Here is an 18,460-nt window from a genome sequence, read left to right as displayed (position 1 = left end):
GGCACCTGGCCCAGGTGTCCCAGAGGGCACTGTCACCATGGAGGGAAGCACAGGGTCCTGCACAGCTCAGAGGCTGTGAAACCTGGCAACAGCCAATGCAGGTAGGCTCAACTGAAGAAAAAGTATTAAAAAAATAAAGTGGCAAGGAGCCTGATTTTTTTTTTTCTCTCAGAACCTGCCTGCCTGCCTGAGCTTCCAGGGGCCCATTGTTTCCCTCCATAGCTGCAGGGAAGTACCAGGCCCCCATGCAGCTCAGGCACGCAGGCAGGCTCCAGGAGAAAATCAGGCTCCTTGTTGCTTTATTTTTCCCATCAGTTGAGCCTGCCTGCATGGGATTGGGATGCCACAAGTTTGCACAGCCACTAAGCTGTGTGGGGCCTGTGCTTCCCTCCATGGCTGCAATGCCCCCTGGGACCACCTGGGGCTGGGTGCTAGTGGGCAGATGCTACCTGAGGGGGCACTGTCACTGCAGAGAGAAGCACTGGGGTCCCCTGCAGCTCAAGAACCGCTTTCCCCCCCTCCCCCACCATGGGAGAGACATGTAGGCTCTAAAGATGAGGCTGCCTAACTCTTGTGTACACATGATGGAGGTTTAGTTTGGTTAATTTTCCCTAGACTGAAACAGTGGAAATGGTGGGATTTTAAAAACTCACTGTTTCAATTTAGGGAGAACTAAACTGAACAAAACCCCCATCATGTGTACAAGCACCCAAGGAGAAAGAGGCATTGGAAATCCTGTCAGTGGAGTAAAACAAGCCTTGTAACAGAATTAAGTATATTTTATAAGTGTATAGTTATTTTATTTTTATCCATGTATTTCTTTTGCTCAGATGTTGACCAAACAAAAATAAATCCCTAAAGACAACAAACACAGGCTATAAATAAGTTGCATCAATTCTTGTAGGAAACACTTACTTACGTTAATAATGATAATATTATAAAAAGATTTTGAATGTGTTAATTTAGTTTTCAAGCTAGCCAAGTCTGACGTGACTGACTTCCATTGCAAAATTCTCAAAGGCCTCATTAGTATCAGAAAAGGAAGGACTGGGTGATCAGAGGGAGCTGAGGAGGTCATGAGATTATGAGATCATTACCTTGATGAGGAAAAGGGAAAGGAGAAACATCTGTTTGGGGTGAAGAGAAAAGAAGATGAAAGCTAAAGCTAAAATATTGCAAAGGGAAAGAAGCTTCAGGCCATTTAGAGTTGTTGGAACATTCCTAAAAATGAGCCTTTACACTTCTGACATTCCAGGCATCTCCAAACCAAAGATTTCTCCTGCATTAACATTTCCCCTCCTTCCTGGTCCCAGCTTCGTTTGATTCAGTTCATTACACTGTGATGGGCTAGCTGGTAATGATTTAGCCCAGGGGTTTTGAAAGGGTAAAAGATGATTGGAGAGCTTGGAATTCCCTTTCCTTAGCAATCAGGCCCCAGCCACTCACCTTCCATGTTCCTCTTGGGTCACCTGGAAGGGAATAAAAGGGGCAGTGCAGGTGACTCAGGGGAGACCAGTGAGGAACCTCAAGGAAGGAGTTTCAAACAGCTGGCAAGAATTGGGCCAGCGTGCAGGAGCAGTTGCCCTAGAAGATCCTGAAGGAGTGGGACCTGCAGGCATCAGTTGGACTTTCAGCAGTGCGGTGTGTAGCCAGCAGGAGAGGTTCCCTGCTGGGCTCCAGGATCCCCTACGAGAGGCTGTGGCCAGCAGGAGAGGCTCCCCAGATCCAGTAAGGATCTGAGCAGTGACCTGAGAGGTTCCCAGCTCTGCTTCCAGCTCCTCCGATAAGAGGCTAGGAAGCCTGATGTGAGGCAGGGGCTGCAGGAAGGTCAAGACCCCTAGCAGTCTGGACCAGTACCAGCACTGGTGCCTGTATGATAGTGGTTTCTGCCTATCATGTGGGAGAGCTGAGTTCAAAACCCAGCTAGGGTGAGTGAAGTGAAAGGTTGAATTCTTGTTGCACTGGAAAGGGGTCATTGTGTTTTCCCTCTTCCCCTCCCCGCCCCGCAGGTACCTAGACCCTATATTTCTTGTTATTTTATATTTTGCATTTTGGGTCTTTTATATTTTGCCAACCAGTATTGTGTGTTCTGCTGTTTGTGTTTTATATTTTGTTAACCCATGTCTCTTTTTGTCAACTGGATGAATGTGTCTAACCTTTATTGAATCCTGTTCCCTCAAGGTGTTGTAGTGTTCCCTATACCCCCTGGTTTATACCTGTTGTTATGTTCCCACTACTGTTCTCTCATTAAAAGGTATATGGTTAAGTGGTGATCTGACTCTGCTCTATAGGGGGAGGAGGGTCTCTACATCTCCCACAGTGCTTGTGCAACTGCTCTGATCCCTTCAATTGGAGAGGGGGTACATCTTGGAGTACTGCCCGAGTTATAATATCATGTGTTTATAAAATGATATATGCTTGAAATTTTATTAAGCATGCCCCTGTTGAAAACATAGCTAGTGTTTCTACATATGAGTCAATATTTGGCTAGTAGCTGAATTTTTAAGTGAGCTCTTCTAGAGATTTCAAGCTCTAAATATTCTTCCCTTGGATGGTCTTTGTTGCTTCTTTAAGAATCTCTAATTATTTTCTAGTCAAAGTAGTAGTCTACTTGCCGCAGAAGGCCATATTTGCAATGATATGGGGACCTAACAATGACTCTTTCCATTGACTCAATAGCAGGTCTATTATTTGTGCTTGTAGCAGGACACTAAGGTGCCTGCTACTGAGAGAGTGCGGAAGACTCCTCAGGTGCTGGTTGCCAAGGCAATGGGAGCCAGCAAATGACCCACACCTGCCAGTGGTCAGCTGGCTATAAGAGGCAAGGCCTGGCTCTTATGAGAGGGAGGGGAGCTGAGACTAGAGGCAGTTGTTGACTGGCATCTAAGACAGGGAGTTCCCTACCAACAGCTAAGGATGAGGGAGCTCCTGGCCAGAAGAGACAGGACCTGAATGCCAGAGCAGTATTGGTCACTGCGGTAGGAGAGAACCCGGTAGGCCTGAGCCTAGTTATAGCTGGAGGCTTATGTTTGTGTTGTAGCCCAGGGGCTTGTGTTTTTGTTGTTTGTGTTTGCTATTGTTACACTGGTGGTTTGGGTGAGGCTATAAGGGGATGGAGGAGGCCTCATAGGGGACTCACGGTAGAGTGAGGATCTCAGCCCCAGTGAGGGCACGGAGTTCGGTGGTACAGACCCCAGCTCCAAAGAAGAGCCCGGTGAGAAGGGCAGCCTTGCAGAAGGGAGAGCCCGGTGAGAAGGGTGGTATATAGAGAAGGCCCGCAAGGCCTAGACATGCCGGACACTCAGAGCAGGAGAACTGTGGCCAAGTGGAGGAGAGGTAGCCTCCCTACAAAAACACTTATCATCAAAGTCGTGGCGGGCGAGAATAGGAGGATGCAAGTCTGAAGCTTGGCACAGTAGAGGAGGCGGCAAGGGCTAGCACGGTGACCCTGCCGTCCCTCCTGTTACAGTGCTCAATACAAAAAATACATAAATTGGCAAAGTTTTTTTTTTTTTTTTTTTCTTGGTGCTTTGCATCACATTCAGGATGATGCACTTGGTTTTATGACATCTACAACCACTTCTGCAAACACATTAACAGCTCAGTCAATGGTAAGATTAACTCCTAGCATGCATTAGTTATTACAAATCCCTCCTTTTTTCTGTAATCTAGAGGTCTCTCTTGCCTCCTTTCTCTATTAAGTAAATGAAGTGAGGTATACCTATGCCAACAAAGTCCATTTGAAATGCCCAAGTACTCTATCTTTTGTGTGTTGAGATGTAATAGCACATAATAGAAAATATGATAATACATAGTTTACAATTTGTTTTTTTTGGTGTTTTTTTTTTTTTTTTTTTTTAAAGATTCAAGATGCAGAGCTCTTCTGCTTGACAACTAAGGGGTAAAACTCAAACTACTTTATCATCTTAAACAAGGTATTTATTAGAGATGCAGGAAGCTGTTCACCAAGGAGTTGAATTTTGATAAATAAGTCCATTATTTTCATCATAAAAGTTCAAACTTGCTGCTTTAGTGTTAAACCACAGGAAGATAGTCATACAAAAAAAAATAGCAGTGGTTATATGTGACACTTGTACTTATGTATTGAAGAACCATGGACAACTTGAAGAAAAATATTATACCAAGGCCTGGAAGACTGTTCCAGACTTCTTGAAGTTCTGACTACGTGCTATATTTACAAAAAGGGAACTTTTTTTTTATAATTACCACAAAACTGGAGAAGACGTGCCTTCTGGGAGGGAAATATATTTAGCTAGATACAGACAAATGTCTTGAGGATTTTTAAATTTATCAGAAAAAGGAAAATATAAAAATGTTTCCTGTTTGTAAAACATTCATTGGATGGAATTTTCCAACCAGCCTCACAATTTTGAATGTAGTTATGAAAGTTTAAAGGGAAAAGTTTTCATCTTATTAAAGCAACCAGTGGGGTCCACCCCTCTGCCCCCCCTCTACACCATTCTTCCCCTCCAAACTCTCCATCCTCAATCCTGTTCATGATGCCATTTGTCACAGGCCAGCTGGACACTGTGAGTGTATCAATTTAGTTGGAGGCTGACTGAGTGCTGCAACTGTATCAGCCACTGGACTATTTGGTTCAGGATCAAGGAGGTGGAGTTGGGAGTGAAATAAAGACAAGTTTCACTTATAACAATAAAAATGAATTTTACTTATAACAGGAAAAAAATATAGTTTGCAAATATAACAGTTAGTAAAAAGGTTAAGCTAATAAACAGACAACATAACAATAAAAGTTAAAAATTAGCAGTGATAATAAAAACAGACAGACAAATTAGCAAAGAGTTCCCACTTGGTTTGCAATTTATTGATAGTCTCACAGTGTCAGGTACATGTCAAGTTAATTCAGCGAAGTCAGGCGTCCCCAATCCACGCTGTTGGAGGAAATACTGGGGAAGATCCCTCAATCAGGTCTAGTACTCGCTCACACTGGGAGTAAGGGATCCAGGGCATGGGACAGCAATGACCATTCTGTTCCATCCTTTTTGCTGGTCACTTAATGTGTGTGTTCCTTTATATCTTGTTTTATGTTAATCTGTTGACTTTAGAGCCACTCACAATCTTACCCTATAGCTGTTAACCTATGGGGTTAAAAGATGTTAGAAATTATGATAATAAGTTACTGCCCAAACTTGGGTTTACCCAATAAGCAAATCACACCACATCACTTCGGGGTTTGAGATTAGCATTTTTCCAGCTCAAATTCAACCTACTTAATTTTTTTTTTAAGATGTTTTAATTATACTTTGTGGTTGTTTGTTAATCTTATTGACCTTTAAACAAAAATTAATTAAATCGGCTAAGTCTGCCATTTTATTTTTTTTAGTTCTGCTTTTTAAAACTTATGTCAGTCTTATGACAAACAGTAAAATATAATGTTATGGGTTATACTCCAGACAGGCAGGAAGCGTCTGCAGGAAACAGTTTCATAAGCTCTATTTTAGCCAATATTTATTATGTGCCTTTATCAGATACTCTGAAAAAGCAGATTCCCTTTTTGCTATAAGTCGCTCATTAATCCTTTTGGTTATGGCCAATACAGACCACAACCTCTGCCAGCTGTCAAGGAGATCAGTGCAGGGGGGTTCTTGGGCCCTACACCCCTAGTTGCTGACAGACAAAACTTGTGCCATGGGTGCTTGTGGGACTGACTGTCTGTCTTGAGGCAGTTGATTGTCTGTATTGATTCTTTCCTCTCCTTAGCCTGGTTTTGTAGGTGCTAATTGATGGCAGTTAACTGGCTACATTAGCTAGGTCCTGTGTATTGAGCTGGTCCCTGAGTGAATCACATTGATTGGTAACTTGTAACACACAGTAGCTTAGCAGCCAGGCCTACGCTAGTGTCTCCCACCCCCCAAGACTGACACAGTCAGTCCCGCAAGCACCCATGGCACGATTTTTGTCTGTCAGCAGCTAGGGGTGCAGGGCCCTAGAACCCCTGCACTGATCTCCTTGACAGCTGTCAGGTTTCATGGCCACACCAGGGGCCACCATCCCTGCATCTTTCACTCTGCTGCACCTTAACACTCACAGTGTCACCTATGGCATGAGTTTTGCTTGTCTACAGCTTGAGGGGCACTTTCCTCCAAATCCCTGCACTGATCTTCTTGAAACCTGGCAGACTTTGTGGCCTCAGCAAGAGCTACCAGCTCTGAAGTTTTGACCCCCACCCCTTTGTTGTAACACATAGATGTGACAGGAGTTATGTTTTCAAGAATTTGGGTGCAGTTCCCCCAAACCCCTGCAACAATCTTCGTGAAACTTTGGCAGGTTTTATGAGCTCTACAGATTCTACCACCCTTGAACATTTCATCCAAATAAGACAAAACCCAACAAAGTTATAGATATTTTATTGTTTCCCCATTATATCCTATGGCCCAGATCTCCTAGGCAGCTCTGAACTTCTTCAGGAATTCTAACGAGGCCAGCACTTTGACCAAGACATGCTGCTTCAGACCTCAAAGCATCTGAAGCTTCTCTGGATAGGAATCTCTGTCTGAAGCCTTGCACAACCCTAGGAGCTGTGGAACAGATTGCTTCTAGACACCCAGTAGGCACATCTACATGAGATGCTAAATATGCAGTACACTAATTCTACTGTGCATTAATCCATCATGGCAAAAACCATGCTAATGAACAGTAGAATTAGTCTACTGTGCATTAGAATCACTAAAAGGCATGTGCTGGCATTAGTGCACAGTAGTGCATTTACTATAGGTACTAAAATTAGTGTGCAGTAGCTATGGTGCCTTAATGCACATGTAGACATGTCCAGTATGTGTACATGCACTGAGGAATGGGATTCTAGAGATCAGGGAGTTTTTCCAATACCCAGGTCCCTGGACACAGACATGTCAACCCAGCCTCAGGCTGCACAACACGGCTTTAAATATCCCCAGGCATGGGAAGCTGATGGATAGCCATGTTGTGTAGCCCAAGGCTAGACTGCATGCCACAGAGTCTAATTAAATGTAGAAAAATCTTTGTAGATAGTTTGCCATTTCATTGCATGATAAATTGGTTGAATATGTGGTGATCCTGAAATAAATGTAATATCTCCTAATGTTCTTAACTCATTAGACCCTTTTTGGGCTTTCAGAAGGCACCAGCTAATGGGTATAACACTGACAGTGACACAGAGAGTAGAATTCCATTTTTTTTTCACTTAAAATGACCACAGGAGATAAGGCTTTGTGTCCACAGGAGAACACAGGAGATAAGGCTCTCCTAGCCACAGCTCTGCAGCTGCTGTTGGGATAAGCTTATCTCCCAACAGCGTACCCATGGTCCTGGAGTTGCTGCTGCAAGATAAGGATTTCCCAGCAGCAGCCCTATGGACCCAGAGCCAGTGGTGGGAAACTGTTGTCTGCCCAATTATATAAGCACAAAACTGGGAGGAACTAGCTCCCCAGTCAATTCATCCCCAGCTCCATGCTCACAGAGATGAACAGGGAACAAGCTCCCAAGCCCCCACATGCTGTGGGCTGGGAACTGTTCTCATCAGGGGCAGGTCCCAGCCTCATGCCCCAATTAGGTGATTGAAGCACAAGGTTTGGAAAGAGCTGCAGAAGTAGGCTAGGTCCCAGCTCCCTGCCCTGATCTGCTGGTGGGGCAGCAATCAGTTAGCTCACTGCCCCACCAGCAGATCAGGGCAGGGGGCTGGGTCCTAGCCCATCCCTGCAGCTTTTTCCAAGTTCCCTGCCTCTAACTGGGAAGTCAAGGCCAGGAGTTCCTTGCTGCCAGGGCAGGGGGATATTGTTCCCATCCCAGCAGCAGGCAGCCTCCAGGGGCTAGGAGGCAGCTGTTTCCTGCTGTTTCCCAGGGCTCCCTGTCATCCCCTGGACTAGCACCCAGGGGCAGCCTGGAGCTCCCCGAAGTGGCAGCAGGGGCCCGCTGCAGGAAACTGGGTGCAAATCTGCTCCCTAATCTGTGCAGGTGTAGACACCTGCTTGAAAGGGTTTATACCAGAATAGTTTATAGCGGTGTAAATTTAGTCCAGAGGAAATGCATATGTAGACGTGTGCACTAAATAGCATAACATGTAAAACAATGTTCTGCTACCATTGAATGGGAAATACTTTTATGTCACTAGGGCCTTCACTGAATTGTTTTGTATTATATAAGCATATGAGCCAACAAATAAGTGAACCCTCAGTGAATGATACTGATGATTTCTTATACAATATTATTTTTCCCCAACATGTCACAACGTTAAGTGATTTCTGTTAGGCCTCGACTCCATGCAGTGCCCAATGACTAGAGAGATAACGAATCAATTCACGCATTGCTCTTTAACAGCTTTATTCAAAGTGGAGACAGCTTTGGGCAATGCTCCAACAAACTGAGGAGCTGCCATGAACAATAGTTCTTTTCATATTTATACACCTTGTTTTATGCTCATTAACATTTACCCCACCTTTGTCCCTCCTTTGTTCCACCCTTATTCTTTCCCATCTTAAGCTCCACCTCGGCTTATTGTTTATTTAATTAGCATGTAATTACCTATGTATTTCACTTATTTACATGTCTTTTTGCTATGAACGCATGCCTAAGACCATGAGCCCTGCTTCTTTCGGACACTTGCAGTGTCCTGCTGATTTCCTCACCATCTCCAACGTCTTACTTTTACTTTTATCTCCTAATGATAGCTGGTGGTCTGCATCCTGTTTTTCTTACATAATGAGCTATGTATCTTCAACAATACTATGTTGTTAGGAAAATGCTTGCCTAAGTGTCTTGCAGTGTTACTTTTAACACAGCATTCTGCCTTGTGATTAGCAGCTTGCTAGGCCGCAGGTTATATGGTTTTATTCAGCTGCAAATGTAATGCTCCCCAAGATCCAAATACTGTCACCCTAACAATTTCTTTGTATCATAGTGGTAGAATGTGTTCAAAGATATGTATATCATTTTTACAGAACATTCACAATATTAACAAAATATTTCCATAGATAATTATGGGAATATTTTTTATTCCCATTATTATCTATTGGATAATTCTTTCTATTAAAATAATTATTGACTACAATGTCTATTTGTTTCTATTAAAATTGTATTTCATTTTCATAATATTGCATACATAACTAAATGAACATATACATTTCTCTATCAGTCTTATTATTCAATTTAAGTGGTTTCTGTGGGGAGTAGGGCTGTGTGAAGCTTTGGTCCCTGATTCAATCTGGTGGAGAGTCAGTCTGACTTAGTGGCTAAATCTCCAAATCTAAATTGAATCAGGAGACCCTGAGAGGAAAGGGATTTAACAGTGGGGGTCTACTACAGACCGCCCAACCAAGGGGAAGAGCTAGACTGGGAATTCCTAAGTAAGCTAACGGAGGTAGATGGGTCAAAAGACGTGCTCATCATGGGTGACCTGAACTTTCCAGACATCTGCTGGGAAGAGCAGTCAGCCAGGTCTGACAGTTCACGTAGGTTCATAGCTGAGATACAGGACCTCCATCTAACTCAGGAGGTGCATAGCCCCACCAGGGGAGACGCCTTGTTGGATCTGGTGCTGGCTCCAGGCGATGACCTTGTGAGGGGTCTCTGGGTGCTCGACCACCTGGCCGACAGTGATCATCGCCTACTGGAATTCACCATCCAGTGCAAGGTGGCAAAAGCCTGCGGCAAGGCAGCAGCCCTAGACTTCAGGAGGATGGATTTCAATGCGGTAAGAAGAATAGTTGGGGAAGTACTGAGGTCTCTGAGGGGAGGGGAGTCGTATGTCCAAGAAGAGTGGTCGTTCCTTAAGGAGACGATCCTCCAAGTCCAAAGGGAGGTAATCCCAAAAAGGATCAAAAGGGGCAAGAGGGCACAAAAGCCTCCATGGCTCACCAAAGGTATATGGGAACATCTCCTAGCTAAAAGGGAGGCGAACACCCAATGGAAGGGAGGGGCCATCACCAGGGAGGACTATACCTCGGTTGCTCACAGCTGCAGGGAGGCGGTCAGGAAGGCCTAGGCGGAGATGAAACTGGGACTAGCTACCCAGATCAAGGACAACAAGAAGTCCTTTTTTAAATACATAGGGGACAAAAAGAAGGTACCGGGTAACGTGGGGCCTCTGCAAGACACGCTAGGAAATCTGGTTGTCATACCAGATAACAAGGCTAACGTATTTAATGATTTCTTTTCCTCCATTTTCCTGAGCAGGGACCGGAACAGCCCATCTGCCAGGACCACCTCAGGCCCCAGGGGAGGCACACCCAGGCCTAGGGTCAGTGAGGATCTATTCAGGGAACTTCTGGAGGGACTGGATGCATTTAAATCAGCTGGTCCTGATGACCTCCACCCCAGAGTTCTGAGGGAATTAGCAGAAGTCATTGTGGGACCCCTGGCACGGCTTTATGAGCACTCGTGGTGCTCTGGTGTGGTGCCAGAGGACTGGAAAAGGGCCAATGTGGTTCCCATTTTCAAAAAAGGGAGGAAGGAGGACCCAAGAAACTATAGGCCAGTTAGTCTTACATTGATCCTGGGTAAGCTTTTTGAGAGAATTATCCTGGCACATGTCCATGAGGGGCCAGCAGAGGAGGTTATACTTAGGGGCAACCAACATGGGTTCATTAGAGGCAGGTCCTGTCAGACCAACCTGGTGACCTTCTATGGCCAGGTCAAAAAATCCTTAGAAGCAGGGGTAGCAGTGGACGTAGTCTTTCTGGACGTCAGGAAAGCCTTCAACACTGTCTCTCACCTGATTCACATTAAAAAACTAGGGGACTGTGGCATCGATACCTACATAGTCAAATGAGTCGCTAACTGGCTGGAGGACCACACCCAGAGAGTGGTGGTGGATGGGTCATTTTCAACCTGGAGGGATGTGGGCAGTGGGGTCCTCCAGGGCTCGGTCCTCGGACCCGTGCTGTTCAACATCCTCATCAGTGACTTGGACAAGGGGGTCAAAAGTACCCTATTCAAATTTTCTGATGACACTAAGATGTGGGGGGATGTGGACACACTAGAAGGGAGGAATAGGCTGCAATTGGACCTAGATGGGTTGCAGGGGTGGGCAGATGAGAACAGGATGGGTTTCAACACTGACAAGTGCAAGGTGCTGCACCTGGGAAGGAAGAACCAGCAGCATACCTACAGGCTGGGGAACTCTCTACTTGTCAGTGCAGAGGCAGAAAAGGATCTTGGAATCATTATTGATGCCAAAATGAACATGGGCTGACAGTGTGGGGATGCGGTCAGGAAGGGCCAACCACACCTTGTCATGCATCCACAGATGCATCTCAAGCAGGTCCAAGGAGGTGATCCTCCCCCTCTATGTGGCACTGGCCAGGCCGCAGTGGGAGTACTGCATCCAGTTCTGCGCACCGCACTTCAGGAGGGATGTGGACAGCATTGAGAGGGTTCACAGGAAGGCCATCAGCATGATCAGGGGTCAGCAGGGCAGGCCCTACAAGGAGAGGCTAAGGGACCTGAACCTGTTCAGCTTTCACAAGAGAAGGCTGAGGGAGGATCTAGTGGCCTATTACAAACTTGTCAGAGGGGACCAGCAGGCATTGGGGGAGTCCCTGTTCCCCCAAGCACTACCAGGAGTGACTAGAAATAATGGACACAAGCTGGCAGACAATAGATTCAGACTAGACATCAGGAGGCGCTACTTCACAGTCAGGACGGCTAGGATCTGGAACCAACTTCCAAGAGAAGTGGTGCTGGCTCCTACCCTGGGGGTCTTTAAGAGGAGGTTAGACGAACACCTTGCTGGGGTCGTTTGACCCCAGTACTTTTTCCTGCCATGGCAGGGGGTCGGACTTGATGATCTGCTCAGGTCCCTTGCGACCCTACCAACCACGAAACTATAAAACTATGAAACCCTTTAATCTCTCTGAATTGAATCAGAACTCTTAGAACCAATTTGAAGAGATTCAGAAAGATTCAGCCATAGACATAACTTTAAATGTTTTTGTTTTTGTTTTTTTTTTCTCAAGGTACCAGGCAGCTCATCAATGCTGGAATGCTGAGGTAGATGGAACATAGCACATGAGTGTGGGGGGCTCCCTAGCATGCTCAGCAGCAGACCCAGAAGTGGACTAGAAGCACTTCCAGTACACTTCCGAGTCTTCTAGGGAGCATGCTGATGCCCCCCGCTCCCCAATCCCCAGGCTAGATGACTGGTGCTTCCTAGGTCTGAGAGGGCAGCCAAAGTCCCTCTGTGGCTGATTGCCAAGCCAAATTTTCCCCCTTAAAACCTTTCACTATTGTATAAATTTAGCCCCTGAAAACCTTTCACTTCTGCTTTGAATGTGTTAGATTCAGTTGACCATACATAAACCATTTTATCTGTAGTCAAATACAACCACTAAATTTTATTTCATTTGAACCTGGGTATGTTCACCAGGAAAGATGGGCTGTCATGAAACAAGTGAAAGTTCATTATATATTTTTTGTGAACCCAAATGTTTAGGAGCTCCAAGCTGACAGTCCTTTAATGTTTTGGGTCCAGACTCATCTGGCGATGCTGGTATAATTATCACTGAGATATTCCTTTCCTCCATGATCTTGTAATATTACTAAGTGTCTTCAAAGACATGTTGAACAAATGACAAAACATTCCTTGTGACACTCCTGACAGAATCTACCTATTATAGCTAATATACTGAAACTTTCCAAAATCCAAACACACTTTAAAGCAGAAGTGGGCAATTATTTAGCCCCATGGGCCACATAGGGAGTTTTGCTGAGCTGCCACAGTGTGGGTCAGCACCCCTCTCTCTCCCCCACCCCACCAACAACTCACCAAAGCTCCCTATGTGGGATGGGGCCTCAGGTGTCTGTGAGTCTGCTTCAGGCACAGCATGCAGTGATGCAGTACTGTGTGACTTTCACTCCTACAAGCTGAATGAACCCAGCCTGGCCCACTAGCACACAGCCTTGGATGGGACAGGCCGGGCTGGGTCCCACAGTACCACATCACTGCATGCTAAGCCTACAGCACAGCCACAGTCATGCTGCCTGCTGCTACTGGTGCCATGGAGGCTGGGTGGGGGGGACAGGCTGGTGGTAACCTGTGCAGAGCCACGTGATGTGGTCGGGGGGAGCAAGTGGCCAGAGCTGGTGGTGCATGGCAGCTATGATGGAGCTGGCAGCATGCAGTTGGAACTGGCCTGGCCCAGCCCAGTGCCACTCACTAGGCTGGCTTTACACTGAAGTGGTTCTGAGAGGCTTAGGGAGTGGCACGAGATGCACGGGTGAAAGCCAGTCATGCCCCCACACCCCAAAGCCCCCCAGCCACCCCCAACTTCCAAGGAGCCCTCCTGCCAACCCCAGCAGCAGCTGGAGGTAAGCAGGGCCTGTGGTGGAAGGGGACTAGCCCAGCTCAGCTGCAGGAGGCAGCTGAGTAGGAACCAGGGTGAGTCTCCCCCCGGCCCAGCCCCTACTTCACCCAGCCCCCCAGGGAGCCACATAACCAGAGCTGCACAAACAGGCATGGTTGTCTGCCCAGCGCATGAGTTAGTGCAGAGTTAGCGCGGAGTTTGCACAGGAGGGTGAGTGGGAGGGGTCACGGCCCTGTCTGTGAGCTCCCCCTAGGGAAGCCAGTCCCAGCCGTAGCAGTCCATTACAGATAGGCATGACACGGATGGGCATGTGCTGCACCCTGAGGGTCCCCTTGGGGTCTGTGCCCCCCCACCAGCACCTCAGAGACCTCCACCCAGGTGAAGCCCATGGTTCCAGGCTCCATGCAGGCAGCCTCTGGCTCGCAGCTGCGGAGGCTGACTGTCACTTTTTCAGGATCTGGGGCCTGGGAACATGGCCACTTCCCCTTGTGGGGTCTGCTCTCTATTGGGGTCTCTGGTGCACCAGCTGGAGGAGCACCAGGCCACAGTCCAGAGACTGTGAGCTATCAGGGACTGAGCAGGAGATTGACTCTTACTGCTAGGCCCTTCTCCCCTGGGAGACTGATGGTAGACCACGGTCTCATTCCAGGACAAGGGAGGACATGAGGACCTCCTATTGTGTCCAGACAAGGGGATGAACCAAGGTGGTCAAGGGACCCAAGGCCCGCCACACCAAGGCCCCTGCCCTGCTGGAACTTTGCAACAGGTACAAACCTCTTGCAGCCCCAGCAGAGCCTGCTAAGTTGCCAGCTCCCACAGGCAATACAGGAACTACTGTAGCTACCACCCCCACTCTCCCTAAGACAAAATGCAAAGTGTTTGTCATGAGAGACTCCATCCTGAGGGGAATGGAGGGGGCAATCTGCCACTCCGACCCCTCAACCTGGGAAGTTTGCTGCTTCCCAGGAGCCCATATCAGAGACATTGAGGAGAAGATCCCTAAACTGCTCCAGCCCACTGATCACTATCCTATGCTCCTCATCCATATGGGCACAAATGACATGGCTCAGAACCCTCCCAGCCAGGTGATGAGGTGCTACAGGGATTTGGGAGTGGGGCTTAAGGGGTCAGGGGTGCAGGTGGTGTTTTCCTCGATCCTTCCAGTTTTGGACTACAGGATAAGGAGGGAGAGGAGGATCCAGGTAGTGAACCAAAGGCTGTGGTGTACTGGTGTCATCAGGAAGGCTTTGGCTTCCATGACCACAGTCCACTCTTTGGTAAGAGAGGCAGTGAGCTGCCTGGAAGGGATGGCCTCCACCTCTGTCTCCTGGGGAGGAGGCTTTTCTCAGCCAGACTGGCTGACCTGCTCCACTGGGCTTTAAACTAAGCCTGCCGAGAGATGGGGGAACTACTGCCACTGCTGGCCCACTGAGCAACCCTTGCAAAGCCAGCAGGCCAAGGCACTTAAGGGAGCTTACCTCTTCCCCAGCCCTAGAACAAGCTGAGGGCAAGGCAAGGGCCCCCAAGGGGACACTTGCATACCTGTACACCAATGCCAGGAGCTTGGGGAATAAACAGGAGGAACTTGTCCTCCTGCTCAACACAAATAATTACGATGTCATAGGGATAACGGAGACTTGGTGGGACTCCACCCATGACTGGACCATGGGTACAGATGGCTATACCCTGTACAGGAGGGATCAGTGGACAAAAGGGTTGGAGGTGTAGCTCTCTATGTTAAGGAGAGCTACACATCCCTACAAGTCAACATCAACACCCAGGGTAGATGACTAGAGACCCTCTGGGTTAAAATTCATGGGGAACACAGCACAAGAGATACAATAGTGGGGGTCTACTACAGAATCCCTCCCTCCCAGAATCAAGAGATTGAGCAGGAGTTCACCAGGGAATTGGCTAAGGCTGCATGCTCCCAGTCCATGGTTTTCATGGGGGACTTCATAGAATCATAGAAGTAGGTTTGGAAGGGACCATGTAGATCTTCAAGTCCGATCCCCTGCCTGGGCAGGAGGAAAATTGGGCTCAATTGACTCCAGTCAGGTAGGCATCAACTTCAGCTACCCGGACATCTCGTGGGAAGAGTGCTCGGCCAAATCCAAATGGTCACAAAGCTTCCTTACTTGTGTGGATGAGCTTTATCTGACTCAAGAAGTCTACGGGCCAACAAGAGGCAAAGCGTTTCTTGACCTGGTACTGGCAACTGGGAATGACCTAATCAGTGACCTAACAATTGAAGGGAAGCTGGATGACAGTGACCACGAGCTGATCACCTTCACCATCCACCGAAAAGCTGTCAAGTCAGTCAGCAGTACAGAGGTCCTCAGCTTCAGGAGGGCTGAGTTTGACAAGCTCAGGAGACTTGTCAGTGAGGCCCTAAGGGACCATGAGACCAAAGGGAGGGGAGTCCAGGAAGAGTAGTTGCTCCTTAAGGAAGCAATCCCACATGCACAAGCTAAGGCTATTCTGTCTCGGAGGAAAGGCAGTAAGAGGGCACAGCAGCTCCCTTGGCTCTCCAGGGAACTGGCAGTCCTCCTGTGTCTGAAAGGACAAACCTACAAAGGATGAAGGATGGGATCCACCTCCAAGGAGGAATACTTTGCACTGGTCCAGACCTGCATGAAGCAAACCAGGAAAGCCAAGGCTACCATGGAACTCCAACTGGCCACAAGTGTCAAGGACAATAAAAAGTCCTTTTTTAGACATGTGGGGAGCCGGAGGAAAAGCAAGGGCAACACTGGACCCCTGCTAAACCAAAAGGGAGAACTGATGACCGACACCGAGGAAAAAGCCAACTTGCTAAATGGATACTTTGCGTCAGTCTTTCACAAATCCCATGGGATGCCTCTCCCCATTACAGGACAGGGATGCCTAAGTGAGGGTGGTTCCTTGCCCTCCATCAATGCTGATCTTGTGAAGGAACAGCTTGAGAGGCTGGACACCTTCAAGTCAGCCAGCCCTGACAATTTACACCCCAGAGTGCTCAAGGAGCTGGCTAGCATCATAGCTCAGCCTGTGACATGGATCTTTGAGAGCTTCTGGCACTCTAGTAAAGTGCCCAATGATTGGAAGAAGGCCAATGTGGTGCCTATCTTCAAGAAAGGGAGGAAAGTGGATCTGGCAAACTACAGGCCCATCAGCCTGACCTGTATCCTAGGGAAGGTCTTAGAAAAAATCATCAAGGAGGCCATTCTTAATGGACTGGCTGATGGCAACACCCTGAGGAACAACCAACATGGGTTTGTTGTGGGTAGGTCATGCTTGACCAATCTCATTTCCTTTTACTACCAGGTGACCTATCACCTGGGCAAGGGAGAGGAGATTGATGTAATACATCTCAACTTCAAAAAAGCCTTCAATCTGGTATCCCATGATCAACTTTTGCAAAACAGCCAACTGCAGCTTTGGGTCCACCATGATCCGCTGGCTGGGAAATTGGCTCCATGATCAGACCCAGAGGGTGTTGGTTGATGGAAGTCAATTGTCATGGTGCTCTGTGACCACTGGGGTCCCCCAAGGCTCTGTCCTTTGACCTATTTTGTTCAACCTCTTCATTAATGACGTGGACATTGGAGTCAGAAGTGGACTGGCCAAGTTTGCCAATGATAAACTTTGGGGTAAATAATCCACACCTGAGGACAGAGAGGTAATCCAGGCTGACCTTGACAGGCTCAGTAAATGGGTGGATGAGAACCTGATGATGTTTAACACCGAAAAATGCAAGGTTCTCCACCTTCGGAGGAAAAACCTGCAGCATATCTATAACACTGACTTACATCCATAGATGCTTCTCAAGCAAATCCCAGGATGTCATTCTCCCATTGTACTTGGCCTTGGTGAGGCCACAGCTGGAGTACTGCATCCAGTTTTGGGCTTCACAATTCAAAAAGGATGTGGAGAAGCTTGAGAGAGTGCAGAGGAGAGCCACGCACACTTTCAGAGGTCAGGAAAACAGACCTTATGATGAGAGGCTGTGAGCCATGGGACTTTTCAGCCTGGAAAAGTGCAGGCTCAGGGGCGATCTGATGGCCACCTATAAGTTTATAAGGGGTGTTCACCAGGACCTGGGGGAACATTTGTTCACCAGAGTGCCCCAAGGGATTATAAGGTTGAATGGTTATAAACTCCTGCAAGACCATTTCAGGCTGGACATAAGGAAGAACTTCTTTACTGTCTGAGCCCCCAAGGTCTGGAATGGCCTGCCGCCGGAGGTGGTTCAGGCACTTACTTTGAATTCCTTCAAGAGAAACCTGGATGTTTTTCTTGCTGGGATCCTATGACCCAGCTTACTTCCTGCATCTGGGGACTCGATGATCTTCCGAGGTCCCTTCCAGCCCTAATGTGTATGAAATCTATGAATGGCTCCTATGCAAGGGCACAATAACTTCATGGGCCAGGCCTGATTAAGCCAGCAGGGTGTATTCCATGAGGCACACTGCGCTTGGTCCTGCCGCCATGGGACTGGCCTGGCCTGGCCATGTGAGCAGCCCCAGTGCTGGCAGGATGCAGTTTGGCTTGGCATGCAGTCCCTCTATACCACACCATGTCCTACCACCATGGAACTGGCCTAGCCTGGCAGCGTGAGTGGCCCTAGTGCTGGCAGGATGCAGCTTGGCTGAGCGTGCGGTCCCCAAGAGCTGGCAGGAGTGGGATCAGAGAACCCCACTCCGACTGTTGCTTCAGGAAGTAAATTATGGGCCCTGTGTGGGGTGGGAGTTGGCCCTGAAGGGTGCCTGCGACTCTGCATAGGCGGGGCTGTGGCCCATCAGGGTGCCTGGGACCCTACACAAGGGGGCTGTGGCCCGGCAGGGTGCCTGGGACCCTGTGCAGGGATAGGGGTTGTAGCCCTCTAGGGAGGAGCTGGGGCCCTGCAGGGGGGCAGACCATTTGCTGGGGGGGGTTGCACTCGGTGAGGGACAGGAGATCCACCTCTCCTAATCAGCCCTCCCGCAAGGTCCCCCTCCACCCACAGTCCCCCCACAATTGCCCCACACCTACCCACACACAAACCCACATCCCTCCACACCCACCCACCTTCTCCCACACCCCTTCCAACCCCCTTCCTGCAAACACCACATCCCCCCATCACACACCCATCATGTCCAGGGAAAACCCAAAGCACACAT

The sequence above is a fragment of the Alligator mississippiensis genome, chromosome 8 (genome assembly GCF_030867095.1).
Source record: "Alligator mississippiensis isolate rAllMis1 chromosome 8, rAllMis1, whole genome shotgun sequence".
NCBI classification, from domain to species: Eukaryota; Metazoa; Chordata; order Crocodylia; family Alligatoridae; genus Alligator; species Alligator mississippiensis.
Note: the sequence above shows the minus strand (reverse complement) of the source record.